This window comes from Bombus flavifrons, unplaced genomic scaffold (genome assembly GCF_040668555.2).
Source record: "Bombus flavifrons isolate JBK064 unplaced genomic scaffold, iyBomFlav1_principal scaffold0078, whole genome shotgun sequence".
NCBI lineage: Eukaryota > Metazoa > Arthropoda > Insecta > Hymenoptera > Apidae > Bombus > Bombus flavifrons.
The window spans coordinates 83,264-99,371 of NW_027184823.1; the positions used below are offsets into that span (position 1 = coordinate 83,264).

Sequence of the window (16,108 nt, forward strand, 5' to 3'; positions counted from 1 at the left end):
TCTCTCGCACTGTTCTTCGTTCTTCCTCGCTGAGTCGGTAGGGCCTTCTTTGTACGGTGATGTTGGGATCAATTATTCGAATCTCTAACTGGCCTAGAAAGAATTTCTAAGAATAGAAATCAATCGGCTCTTATCATTACCACATACTTCGGTGTCTACTTTATCAAAATCAATCTCATTTTCGACGGTTTTATGGCAAGCATTGACTGTCTTCGTTTTGCGGATATCGAGGCCGTTGGGCGTAATGATTACATCGAATCTTACTATCTCGCGACCAATCATAATATCGTACTTTAAATGACTATCGTCAAGGACGTGAAAAGCTATCTCCAATGTAAAATCGTTAATACGTACGACGGACAAAATCTGGGACGTACTTTTAACGCAGGTATTCCCGATTCCTTGCATTACTATTACATCAGTCGTTCTCTTACCGGAAAATTTCGAGGCTACGGATTCTTTAATTAATGAGCACTCGGCTCCGGAATCGAAGTAAAACGGAAACGACTCACCCAGATGACTCAAACTACCAATTGGCGGCTTCATCGCACAGAAGTCGACTCGGGGTTTGTTCTTGAGGCTGGATTTTCTGTCTTGTTGTTGCGGACAAGCTGGTGCGATATGGCCCTCCGCCTTACACTTGAAGCAAACCAGCCCCAAGAACAATCCCCGAGTCGACTTCTGTGGGATGAAGCCGCCAGTTGGTAGTTTGAGTCATCTGGGTGAGTCGTTTCCGTTTCACTTCGATTCCGGAGCCGAGTGCTCATTAATTAGTGTTATTATTGTTATTATTGTTATTGTTATTGTTATTGTTATTGTTATTGTTATTGTTATTGTTATTGTTATTGTTATTGTTATTGTTATTGTTATTGTTATTGTTATTGTTATTGTTATTGTTATTGTTATTGTTATTGTTATTGTTATTGTTATTGTTATTGTTATTGTTATTGTTATTGTTATTGTTATTGTTATTGTTATTGTTATTGTTATTGTTATTGTTATTGTTATTGTTATTGTTATTGTTATTGTTATTGTTATTGTTATTGTTATTGTTATTGTTATTGTTATTGTTATTGTTATTGTTATTGTTATTGTTATTGTTATTGTTATTGTTATTGTTATTGTTATTGTTATTGTTATTGTTATTGTTATTGTTATTGTTATTGTTATTGTTATTGTTATTGTTATTGTTATTGTTATTGTTATTGTTATTGTTATTGTTATTGTTATTGTTATTGTTATTGTTATTGTTATTGTTATTGTTATTGTTATTGTTATTGTTATTGTTATTGTTATTGTTATTGTTATTGTTATTGTTATTGTTATTGTTATTGTTATTGTTATTGTTATTGTTATTGTTATTGTTATTGTTATTGTTATTGTTATTGTTATTGTTATTGTTATTGTTATTGTTATTGTTATTGTTATTGTTATTGTTATTGTTATTGTTATTGTTATTGTTATAATCGTCTATATCATTGCTGTTGTTGGTCCTTTTGGTTTAATCATCATCGTGGCACGTTTCAAAGTATAATCCCAACCTCTCCAACGGAACCATACGATACCTTTTATTAAATAACAGATAGGAAGAATTGTCTTTTGTCATTAAACGGATAATACGAAACATGAATGGCTGGTTGTACGTGACGACATTATTTTGTAAGCAATCATACCTTGTCGAGCGGTTAAATCCTGAGGATCGTTCAAATAAAGACCGTTTAATCCTCGTCCGCACGATTTCCACCACCATCCGCCTTTTAGCATGGAAGCGCAGTTCAGCGATGACCTATCGTTGTCCCTGTGTGAAATGAAATATCGTCTCGAACGAATAGTTGACTCTTATTACGATTAATCTATCCGATATTATCCGTTCTTCAATGCTTTTTGCTCTATGCTTTCACATAACCGAAATTGTCATTTCATGCATTCTAACAAATGAAGAAATAACGTGTTACCTGTTGTACGTGGAAAACGGATTATTGTACGAACCGTACCATGGATCGTTTAATGAGTCACCGGCATTTCCGTCGTAACCGTCAATCTCCAATTTATAATATTCTCCTTCTGAATAGATTTTGAAGTGAGAGTACTGTGCGTACCTAAACGAAAGTACATAGATATATAATTTTTGTATGCGCACGGATATACGGATGTTCCGAAACGTTCTATATCTTAAATGTACAGAGAAAATCGTCTTTGAAATCCTCTCCGATCTATTCTACACAGACATTAAAACTTCGCATCCAAAATCAGTTGCAATTGTAATTTTGATATTTCTTACCTTTTGTTACCTTCGAAATCTTCGAGTTCCACCCGAAGCATGTAATCTTCGTTGTTAGTTAACATGTATATGTTTTCGTTGCCAAGCCAAAACTCTCGAGCAGGATCACCAAAACCGTTTTTATAATCAGCCCAATCACGATTGAAATTTTCTCTTGGCTCGCCGAAATCGTCTCTTCTTTAAATAACCTAGGAAAAAGTGGAAATTCTTTTTCGAATTATGAGATAAAAGAAGTAGGAAGATTAAATATCTTTTACCAACGAACGCGGCTGTTTATTGTACGCACAGTTATTCTTTTTCTGTAACGACCTAAGAGTATAAGCTATCGATTCTACATTGATTCTACATTGATTCTACATTGCGAAATATACTTTTTTGGGAAAAAAAAGCCCGTTCTATCACACTAGTTTTATCTCGATGCATGATGCACACGCGTATATACATATTATAGTATTTGGACGAATCTCTGTTTTACCGTCCAACCTCCTTCGGCGATATCCTGCTCGCAATAAACCTTGAGAAACCAATAGGTTGTTCCACGAATTTGAAGATAATAGACACCGCTATCTCTCATGCCAGCATTTAACAAATCAACACATGAATAGTCCTGTAACGTTAAACAATATGTACATGTATTATCGTGTTTGTAAGCATTGATAATATGGAATAACGCTTTCTTTTTCTTGCGTAGATTTTTCACTCTGTTACATATTACGTACATAGATTAGTAGTTTTCTCTCTTTCTACAATATTGTTATACATATTTAATGTTTCAATTATACAATCGTATTGTAAAAACTACTTTTCTCTTTCTTTCCTTTTATTTCTTCTAGAAATATGGTATAGATTTTCAAAATTCCCATAAAGGAAGGATTAATAAAAATTTCACCGACAGGGACTTTTTACGAGCCATATTCGAACGTTTCAAAGTTGATGGTTGTACGTGATGCACATGTGTACATTATAGTGACTTTGTGTGTTATTTACGGTTTGACGAGACGAGTAATTACGAGCAACTTTAAAATGACCGTTTAAACGAAACATTCAGAATGTTAATCGATGTATTATGTAATAAATTTTTCAAATCTGAACATTTCTTTGTGTTATAGCACATACGATATGTACGTGAACGAAGGTGGGCATATGCGTAGGCATGTCGTGTATTCTATAAGTGATTTAACTATACTGTGTATGCATAAAATGCATATGTTTAAGATTCCTTCTTTCTCTCTCCAACCCCTTCACCCTTCCCCCTCCCTACACAATCCCCCCTTTTCCGTAGTAATTGGGCCTCCCCTTGTCTACACATTCTTCACATAGAAATACAGCAGCGTTGTTGTTACGTTTACTCTCTCATCTTCTTCCGTTTCATCGCGTTCGTTCGCTTATTCGCTTACAGGGTCTTACAAGGTAACTAAACTATAGAAAAGAGAGAGGAAGAAAGAAAAAAGTATGTTTACATAAAAGTCATGCGGTATTTCGATTATTCCACTTTGGTCGGTTAAAAACCAAAGAAGAAATGAGAAAAATATAAAATACTATATAAAAACTGTTTCTAATTCGTTTGAACGGTGCCGATTACCAGTGACGTTAATTGGTACGGGTTGAAAATGTTTTTGTTGTTTATTACCTTAACATCTTTGTAATTAAGGAATGCATCGGTGGTAAAGGTGGAATTTGCTGTACTTGGTTTGTTTTTGACACTTGGAAATATAACACCACGATTTTTAGACGATGATCGCTGCGAACTCGGTGATAATGGGGAGCCTATTGAAGGATTGGCTGTCGAGTTGGAGAAATTAGTGGAACCAGCTATATTGCTTGAATTAATGAAATTATTGATCGATACGGCGTTCGACGAGGTCGAGGAAGACATGGACATCGACACAGACGAAACAATGGTAGTCGGATTGACCGGTGAAACGGTTGTTTCAACTGCAATGTCATCAGAGAGTTCAACGTATCTGTGAATCGAAAGAAATTCGTTCTACATGAAACATAATAATTAATTACATAGCAATGTAATAATGGTGTTTCGTTAGTTGAACGTAGTATATTGTCGCTACACTTTCTACATATTTATTTATTTATTTATTTACTAATATTCTTTTACATCGTTCTTTCACGCATCATATACCTATGTATAATAATATATTGGAATATTTACTAACAACAGATGCAATCAATTCGAAATACGATTCTTTCACATTACACGAAACGAAAGATTTCTTTTCATCGAACGGAACAAAGCAAACAGATAAAGATAGAAATACGTATGTACATTGTCTGTTATTATTAGAGAGAAAAGATTATTTCTCGAAAAATGGAATGGAACTGACAACGTCGTAAATGCCTTTGGTTTCTATATTATTTCGTAACATGGTGTATGATAATAAAAGCAAGCGAATAAAGTATCAAAGAAGGAAAACTAACCTATTGGAGTCGTATTCGACAAGGCGATCGATCGTGGGATCTAGCAGCAATTCCGCAGGTATTGGACGCTGAGCAAGGCTAGCTACATCGTCCTCCTGCTTTCGAAGTCTATTCTCCACTCCTTCTAAATTTTCGATAATCTTATTCGTTTTCGATCTTAAATCCGCATGAATTTCACTGATCGCTCTTTCTTGTCTTTGCGTTTGTGTAAGTAATTCATCGGATTTTGGCAAGAGATCGTCCACGGAACTTTTCGTGCCAACCTGTCGAAAAAAGTATAATACCTATCTATATGGAATGCCGTCAAGTGGACATGTAAAATTGTGCATGCGGTCATACAACGTGATTAACACGGCAGGTAAACAGTGAAATTAACAATTTAGCCACATCTTCTCAGCTTACCACGACGTTCCAGACTTCATCCATTTTCTCCGATACAGTCAACAATTGGATATATTTGTTCGACGAGTCGATCGATTTTACTCTGCCTTGGTGGAGGCGGCTCGGTAGTTGTCGTTGTTGTTGTTGTAACGTTGAACGCCGGTCGACCGTTCGTACTTCCTCTCACTAATATCGCATCGTGCACGTCACTCATCATGTTGTAAATAGTTCCCAAACGATCGGAAACCAAGTTTACGTGAAACTGTAACTTTCTGTCCATATTGTTTGTCGCTTGCCTTAAATTTTCTATCTCGATCGTAATGTGATTTATTACTTCATTACTCATCGCTTTAGTGATTTCGATTACGCTCATACATTGACTGGCTTTTTTCGCTGGCTTCGGCATTTATGTCGTCATTTTGTAACAAGTTATTATCCAATTGATGTTTCAAATCGATCAATTTATTATCTATATCCGATACCTTTTGATCAAGTGACAATAATTTTTCACCAAGAGTGAAATCGGATGATGATGGATTTTCTCGCTTCTGATGGATTGCCTGCAATTTCGGACCTGTTTTGCCAAATAAATGCCAATTTATACGATAAACTTGAACAGCGAATGGCAACCGTAGAAAGAAAAGAAGAAGAAGCATCAGTAAAAAGATAAAAGTATGGAAAAGAGACAAAGAGAACGAAAAAAGGGGAGGGGGGAAATACAGGGAAAGCAGGCTTGTATACGTGTGTACATATGTAGGTATATACCTATACAATAGGTATATATAGGTAGGTACCTATAAACTACACGTAAATACAATTGTTAAGTAAACGATATAGATAAAAGAAAACCGGCTGTAAATGTAATACAATTCAAACGACAATTTGTAGTTGCGATCCATGTTTGTTCTAACCGAGTCGATCAGTCCAATATTTTTTTTTTTTTTTTTTCTTTTCTTCTTCTATAGATACGTCTGTTAACGAATTTCTGTTTTTACGTATTAGCATTTTATGTACATACATACATACGTACCGCTTCTGATTTCACTGTCATTTTTATCATCGCTCCTTTTTGTCGAGTATGCAGATTCAGTTGAAGAAAATTCAATTTGATGAGAATTGAAAAGTTTTAGATCTAATGTTCGTAGCTTTGTAATAACTGCATCAGTTTTATCGATATTATCATTCACGCGTGAATCCAAAGCTTCCACTCTTCTCATCAAGTGTTCCACCGCTTTGTCCAAATTTTCAATGCGCTTTAATTTTGATTCCAAAGTCGAAACTATAACCTCGAAAACGTTAAAGAGGTATTGCTCTCTGAAAAAAAAGTACCGAAGAGTATTACGATCAAAGAATGAAATTCGTTTTAATTTCAATTAAGAAATTTTCATTTCACTGGAGTAATGCAAAAGTAAGAATGTTCATCCATTGATTCGTTACATCTTAACTATCTCAACAATTAATAGAAATTTCAAAATATGAACAAATTATCAAATTTGATTAATATTAGTTATTATAAAAAGCTACAAAATTAATTCATCTTCTTTAAATAAATTAAACGATATTGATAATCGATACATCATTGCTATAAATGAGGAAAATGTTGCTCTATCTTATATAAAATACTATCGGATCTAAGATAAAGCTGAATCTGAAACAACTTGCACAGATGTATCCTTTCTCTCGTTACGATGTAAACTGTAATTTTACGCAATCCATAGGTAGGTCAACAGTCGTACTCTCCATGGTTATTACGGTCCTTTCGAATCTTACAAATCTGTAAACTTTATAGTGTAATGCCTAAATTTGTAGAATTTGTATGTAATTGTATGTAATGTAAAATATAACGGCATTGTTGTCATTACTTTTACCACATGTACACGACTACTGAACGATAATCAACATACTTAAATAATTAACATACATATACATTATTAAGAATTACAACATATTTTCGTAAATTTTATCATTTATTCTCTTTTCGTAACGCACACGCGATATTCGTATTCGTATTCGTATTCGTGTGTGTATTCTCTGGTTTACTCTGGCTTTATTCGTCGAATAAAAATGTAATTTATAATAATAATTATATATAAATATAGTATGTAACATGCAATGATTATAGAATGTAGAATTATAGTAAAATATATACAGAAAGAAAATGACTCGCAAATATTTACTCACTCGCTTTTACTAAATATACAGATACGATAAATATACCTTGTAAGGAGAGTAGGAAAATATCCTAATTATTAATTATTCGAACGAGGAGATCTACGTTTACCAGTTTCAATGATTTTCAAATATATTATTGTCAGGATCATGATTTTGAACAACTTTTTCCTACGTATGTTTGGGGCCCTGCTCGGCTGTAGCTTTCGAGATATGTACATATTCGTAAAAATACCTTTGCTACCTTTTATCTTGGTATCGGTTAGGTTGCTGGCAGCTTTGTGTACCGGGCAAGATGATATTACCTATACGTATGTATGCGAGTTTATGGCTCTCGCATAGATAAAGCCAAACTTGTACTGTTTCGCGTTGCAGGATCGCTGGATAGATGATTCCTCCACAGTGAAAGTGAACAACGAAAAACGGAGAGTATTTACACCAGTTCACTGGTGGATGAATACTCCGGATGAACGCTAACATATTCTTGGCGACTGAAATAGTGAATTGTTTAAATAATATATTAGAATCTGTTACTTTTTCGCTAATATTCTAAATCTTCTAAATATTTTCATGTAAATTACAGTTTACGTTGACGTTGTACACCTGTGCTTAAAATACGGATAAATCGAAATTTTGTTCCTTTTTTTCTTCAAATTGATGAACATCTACAATTATTATTAAAATTACACATTGCACATAAGAGCAATCGGCCGAGACCCTGTAGCCTTGTAATTGAAACGCCCGCTCGTTGCAAGTTTGATAGTCCTACGTGCTATAATGAGATTATTCCTACGTAAAAATGAATTAAAAAAATTAATGACAAGTGATTAATAAGAATTATTAGTAAGGAATACTTTTTAAATCCTATTTAATTGATTTGATATGATGAGACGAAACCTTTCATGATCGTAAGAATATATAATAGAATGAATAATAGAATATATAATAGAATATATAATAGAAAAGTTTGTGAAGTTAACTTATGTTTACTTTACCCTTTCCGATAATAAAAATACTTTATGATACTTATCAGCTTCTTTCGGGCAAAGTTATTTCATTTTTACAATATAAAAAGTTGAGTTATCTCTTTTAATTCTTTAGAATTACGATATTACAATCATTAATGCCAGATTCATCGAGGAGCGATAAAACAAAGTATCCTCAAAGGTCACATCCATCAAACCCAGTTGTTAGATAAACTTTATGTAAAATTTTTGATCGAGAGATCTTTACAAACACGACGATACTGCTGCTGCAGTGCGACATGCTCGACGTATCGTCGACTGATTGTTTGAAAAATGGTTCACAATTCGATCAACTGTATAGGCAGCTGAGGTTAGTATTGCTTAAATGCGATCGATGATCGACTATGTCTACTGTCGTAGTTACGATTGGCTGAATGAGAAACAAATATTTATACAAGTATGTATTTGGTGCTGACGAGATTTACTTCTGACTGATTTCTTCACATATACTTGAACGATTCTAACTGAAGAATGAAATTTAAAACGTAATTTTATTCTATTAATTTCTACTTCGTTCCAGCTATTGCCGATTCATCTACAAGTATAGTATGTACGTATGATTATACAAATTATAATAATAAACAGGTCTCGTGTTCCTAAGCAAAAAAAAATCGTTCTCTTTACTTTCCTTCTAATTATCAAATTGTCAGATTAATATCTTATACTTTATCTATATGTAAATGAAGTTGTCTATTATAAAATTCTATCATCTCAAACGTATCGCGTAATTTTAATCGCTGATATTTCTGTTGTTTCAATTATTATGCCGACATCGTTATATAATGTTACCTTAAATAATAATAAGACCTTGTTCTTTCACGAATGCTCCTCTTAAATAAGTCTCAATAAGAATAATTGATACCATAAGCGTAATTATTATAGATATCGGTCCTTCGATTCATAGAAAACAGAAAATGTCGTTATTCTTTCAAATACAATTGTATCATATAAGGTCCATGACGTTGCAAAAAAAAAAGAGAGAAAGAAAGGTTACAATATAAACATACATGATAGAACGCATGTTTTAATTTAATTTATTAAGCTATAACTGTATAATTGTTTTACTTGATCCACATTTTTAACCAGCTTATAACGAAAATGGGCATGAATATTATCGAAATTACTCTAGTGTAAAAGTACTCCGCAGCGAAACCAACGAACAAAAACTAACAACGACTATTGAAAGGTGGAAGCGGAATTACAACGAGCGCTTACAACGGACGACATTCCACAACTGATAACTTCCGTAAGATTGAAAAATAAAGGTAACAAATTACGAGACGAATACCATGATGATTCTAGCGGAACGACTAATGGTAGTAGATGTAACACGTGTATACATATATGTATACCCCCCCCCCGTCCATGTATCCTGACATTTACGAATTTCCTATTACGTCGGTCTACAACCTTCGTGTTATTCTTAGGCAACAGAAGCAATATTTATTAAGAACTAATATCGATAAAGTTGTTATGCGTAAATGTAAGTAAGCGTAAACGTACATATAGGAGTGTTGCAAAGGTATCATCAAACTTGTAATGAATTTGTCTCTCGTCTCTTTTCGCGTTGCAATCTATTTACATATTATGTTTATTTTTGGTAGAGTCTGACATTGATATATCTACTTCCCGATTGGTATCGATCGCTTAAGATGGATAATCATGAAGACAGTGCGATGCAGGCTTACAAATAAAATGTTTACAGTGAAACTGTTAGAAACTTACAGTTCTAGAAAACTAGATTTAAGTGATTTTTGAATACGTTTAATTTTCTTGTAAAGACTCAACATTTTGAACAATTTTTTCCTATACATGCAAGAGTCTGTCGGCCATAGTTTCCAAGATATTGCGAGCAAAAAAACTATCGATACCATTACCGTGAGTAGTACTGCCTGTAATAATTGTACGTTCGTGGCAGTGTATGCGCTCGTATTAGTTTCCAGCGACCAGATAGAGTGACCTGACCGAAACCTGACGCTTATTCTCTGTTTATTGTGTATACCATATGATGTATACGAACGAAGGTGGGCCGAGACCGGGATACAGCTCCGTGGCCCAACTGCACATGGGAGGTTCTAAGAAATGTCTGTGTCTTACAATTCAATTAAAGATGAATATCATTAATGTATTGAGCTTAGCTTCTTTAAAAACCAGTCACCACGAGGAGGTCGGCAACACTTACATAAAATATTTTGTAAAATAATATCAATTATTTGAGTCATAAGTTATGACATGACAGGTATTTTTCTTGCAACCTCGAATACGCAATTGTGCATGGAACCTTTAAACTCACCCAAGACTCTTGTTCATAAACAGAAAATACACTGACACATATGCCACTACGGATGGACAACGGGGTACAAGACAGCTTTTTTACAAATATCTCTGAAAACAAAGTCGAGCTGGAGTAATATATATATTAAAGTTTTTCAAAATGTTGATTTCTACCACATATTTGAGAATCGTCGAAATTGGTAGGGTGAGCTTCTCTATAAATAATTACAAAAATTTTTTTACGCTTGCATATCAAAATATAGGTGTCAACAAGATAACATACAAGCTCGGATTTAATAAACCGATTCCGAAATAAGTCCATATTTCTTTATCGCAAATTAAAAATGTCCCGTTTCCGTGTGAAGTTGACAAATCGATTATGAAAAATGTACTTTTTCGCACATTTTACTAATTTACAATATAAAAATTGGGATTATCGTGACGCAACGAGTCTCATTTTACAGATTATTTTATTAACTCACAAAGTTCTACTGAAACTTTTTCATGTCCAACAAATAGCGTTCAAGGTATAAAACGATATGTGAAAAAAGGTTGTGTTTTTCGTTTAATCGGTATTTCTTTTATAAAGCATCAGGGGAAAATTGTTTCAAAGTCGCTTTATATAATATGTAAAAATATTTTTACTATCAATTTGTTCCTGAAAAAATATTAATTCAAATAGACTAGAAGGAAAACACTAGTGTATATGCCAGCTAATACGTTACCACATACATTAGAGAGAATATATGGTTTTTCGTATTTGTTATCTTATACTCGTACACACATACACATGTAAATCTTAAGCATGAAAAAGAGAATGATGCGCGCGCGAAGGGAGATGTTGAGTTTTTCTCGTTGACTGTTCATACTATTTTAAATATCGTATTATATTATGCAATTTGAGTCTGATTGTCGAAATTGTATTGATCTTACGCGCCAAAAGTTATTTGATCTACACAAAAACCGAACTGATCGACTTATTCGAGTTAATCAAGATTAAAGATTTGCTTTTGAAAAATAAAACGTTGTAGATGCTAAAACAAAACAATTTTCTAGACAACCGAGATAATCTCGGTGTAGCTTCTGCCTACCAGTTTAATTAGACGATTAATTAATTATTAGTTGTGGTTTGTGCAGTGTCGTTAGAAGAAGGTGTATCAAATACAAGAATTAACAGACTCGTTATTGTTGACAAGTTCTTAGCGATAAATGAAATGGTAAATAAATAAAAGAAAAGATAGTTTGGCTAATATGTAATAGACACGTAAGTGGAAAGCGAGATGAGAAGGCAACCAGTATGTAATTTCTAGAAAGAAAGCAAGGTTTACAATCAACGATCCGATAAAATTCATAAAATTCTATTACATAAGTGACAAAATATTCTTTAGCAATTCCGCTACTATTATTAAGAATCATACACCTTTCGCGTTGTTCTGCGAAGTTACATAAGGGAAAGTCTAGCATGAACCCCAATAGAACGACAACACAAGGCGAGACAACACGACGACGAGGGATTTATAGCTATATACTGCAGATTGTAGATGTATGCTGCTACACGCTGCACGAATTGAGAGGATGGAAAGAGAAAGCGAAAGAAAAAGGCGAGTATAAACCTGTTTCAGTACAATAACGGAAATTCTTGGTTCAATTTCTTACGATTAAAGTCATCGGATCAAAGCATTAAACTTAAACCAATTTTATTTGAATCGGCGTTACTTTTATTACCACATTCGTTCTAAACAAATAACTCATTTTCATTTTCCTAATATTAAGTGGTACAAATTTGCTACGCAAACGAGCAAATCACAATTAAATTGTACTTGTTTCAGAATAACAAATTCCAGAAGAATTATTCGATTTTTTAACTTTTCACCGCGCAGGAAACACAGAAAAGCTGTACGGACAGACTGTCCGTTGGTCAACTACGATTAAGTGAATATGTACACACACACATATATGTTATACACTATATGCTATTCACAAAATTAAACAAGAAGAAGAAATTAGTCTTCTCGGATATTTATCATCGATCAATCTATCGAATGAACTTAAGTGATACGATGCCTGTCATTTTACTCTGTTCTCAACTTCCGATCTTTACAAAAAAAACAATGTTAATTAATATACTTTATTGTTTTTTATGCCAACTTACCTATTTCGTTGGGAATTGCGGCTGGGTATCGGTATCGTGTTTCCAGTGATGTTGCCTCCATTGTTACTAACGTTACGGGTATTACGTTCATCGGCAGAGGACCTGGGTAGTCTAGGACTTCCAGCAAACACGATACCCAATAAACATGTGGCAAGTACTACAGCTTCTCTCATGATCGAACAATCGCAGAGAATGAAAGGAATATGAAAGATATGGGAGTGAATGTATATTTGACGGCAATGTCAATGGCGAGGAAGTATAAAAGGGAAAGGAGAAAGAAAAGAAGAAGAAAAGAAATAGAAGAAGCAAAAGAAGAAGAAGAAGGAACAGAAGTAAAAGAAAGAGAGAACGGCAGAAATAAAGAACGGAACGAAGAAAAATACGCGATTTTAAAAATTCACGTACCCACGGCACTCCCGACGAAGATCACTTAATGTTCGGTTAGTTGTTCGCATGCAAGTTCTTCTTCTTCTTCTTTTTAAGCCGAACATCCATTCATTCTCAACGCTTATATATATGTACAAAGCAATAAGTAAATTCACCAACGATAATGTTTCTAAGTGAAGATATATACGCGAGAATGTAAATGTTCTTTTCGACTGGAACAAAACCAATTTGATCGAAGCACAAATCACGAAACACTCGGTAAAGAAAACACGACTATTACAAGTTGCAACAAACAGGAAAAGATCTTTCTTTCGCCATTACCAATTTTAAATTGTTTCATAACAATTCGTTATCATAACGAATGTTCAAAGTGATCACAGCGGAGTTTATCCCGATCCTCTTCGATATAACACTTTGATCACCGTATACGCACCAAGGATAAGATGAGATGATGAACTTAAGCGAATCCTATATTTTTCTCATTTTTCTCTTTGTAGCAAAATCATTACTTGTTCTGTTGGTTTCGCTCTACTTTTAATATTCGTCCGCCTTGATCGAAATATATACGACCGTTGTCATTACGAACATTGACATTCCCTTGATGAAGACACACACACAAACACGGTAAATGAGTAATTAGTATAGTCTCTTAGAAACGACTTAAAAAAGAAAGACAAAAGACCGTATCAATTTGTAGTATTTATATGTGCGCAACTGTTCCACAGACAAAATCAGAACCATTATTTAATTCTTTTGAATCTCGATGATTACGCGCACTTCGCACTGAATGTTGTGTATGACACCTGTTCCGTTTTCTTCCAAGTTCGATGATCTATCCGTTCTTCTCTTCTTCCTAGATATATAAGTTCGATATAAATTGAAACATAGATAAACTCTATGTCATATACGATTGTGCATCACCCTTCCTTATTCTAATGTTTTTCACTTTATTGTTCGTACGTCTCCTGAAATAACGAGCAAAATATACAACAGTAATACGCAATTATGCGCACCGTATTTTAAATTCGATACAATCAGACTGCCGACACCATAAAGCACCAACAAGTTCCCGATCGCCGCTAAATAGTAAGAGTTACTTTCACGTACATACGTGTCCGCTTTGAAAGAGTGCTTGTACCTCTCCCCACTGATCTACCGACCATTCTGTGGTCTTTTTCCGTCCTTTCCCTCTGTAAGGCTATGATCCGATCTGAAACGGTTCGATCCGTTTGAATTCGTACTGTTCCGTTTCGTTGCAACTTCTTCTTCCCCTTCCTTTGCGTTGCCCTTCTCTTTCTCACCCTACCTACCACTCTACCCCTTCTTGACTGATGTCGTTGCCAGCGTCACCAGGAGAAGTTCCTATCGCAGGAACAAGATGACGTCACTTATAAAACGAAGACATACATGTATGTGACCATACGCGAATACGACTGTCAGTCCCCATCATTGTCTTGCCCCTTCGCTTATTTGAGTGCATCTATAGTACGAGATATTCCGTCATTCTATGCTACTACTACATACACCATAAATACTGTTTTAATTCTTACTGCTGCCGTTCTTCATGCTTCCAAACTTTCAACAGTTCCAACAGCCATTTTACTCCTACTTTTGACTTTCTGACAATATCGATTACAGTTGATTGAAAAATAAACAGGAATAAACCGAACATTACCTGCGTATGATATATTAATTTGTAAATACATATCTATATCGCATCGATATCTATCTAATATTTAATATATTTGCATCTAACGTATTGATAACTTTCATTTTCTTCGTAATGATTATAAATCATCTTTTTATAAATCATTATTTATCTTTTAATTAAAATGTGTCAGAGCGCAGTTGGAACGAGGATTAAAATTACATAACTTAAACGCAAAATGAAGATTAAGGAAATAACTATTATTAAGGTGAGTTAATTCAAAGGTGAAAATTGCTTTTAAATAAGATAAATGTCGTCAGTTATTTATAGCTGAGCTTCTATCTCGTATCTATACTCTTCGTGTGAAATTACAAACAAATCAAAACATTATTTTCCGAATCTAAGAGAACTTGTGTGAAATATTTCGAGAATGTCATGATCTTACATTCTAAGAGAACGTGTCAGACTTTTCACCTTGATGGAGACGTCGATACAATTGTTGATCAAGAAACGAGAACAGGCATACTCGGTATTACTGTGAAATGTGCATTCCATGATTATCAGGGCGCATCGATGTGAAATATGCATTAAAATTCCAACGACAACGACGAGAATGAAGAAATGGAAAAGATTAAATAACGAATCTAATCAAAATCGAAAAAAAGAATGCAATACAGTAATTCGGTAAATGCGATAAAGGAAAAAGTAACAAGATACGATCGGAAAGAAGATGTACAAGAAAATTAGTAAACCGACAGACTGGCAATGAGGTAGATCGTAGTATAAAAATGAAGAGAGGAAGAAAGCAGAGGGGAAAGGAAAGAGTACATTATAAATTCAAGTATACATAGGTATCGTCATATATGTATGTATGTAGATCGGTAAAATTGTTTCACTTATCGACACAAATTAACCGGAATGCTTTGTCACGGACTGAATACAGGATAGAGCTGATACCTGTCGCTGTTTTTACGTGTCCCATGTTTGGGGGACCATGTGACCTGTGAGGCGTGATATATTCCCTATGTTAGGGCAATGTATCAATCAGATCGATCAATGTAGAAGCGCTTAAGCACGCTTGTCCAATGTAATAGGAAATACTCTAATTTTTTTGAAGTTGGTATTCAGTTGGAATTTGTGAGACACGAAGTCCCATATAATTATGTTACGTCTACTCTGTACTTAATCGATGCTATTACAATCTAATACATATCGCACGGTGCATCAAATATGAAACCTACGTACAAATAATATATGTAACAAAACATTCACAGTTCATATTTCATTTAATAATTCTAATGAGCATTCATAATCGTACATACATACAATAAGAAAAACAGAGTAAACATCTATAGAAA

General features: G+C 34.2%; 1 pseudogene; it reads right to left on the reverse strand.

Annotated features, from left to right (window-relative positions):
• Nucleotides 1-1,459: 1,459 nt before the first annotated feature.
• Nucleotides 1,460-12,919, reverse strand: LOC138189488 (angiopoietin-2-like; annotated as a pseudogene).
• Between the last annotated feature and the right edge of the window lie 3,189 nt (nt 12,920-16,108).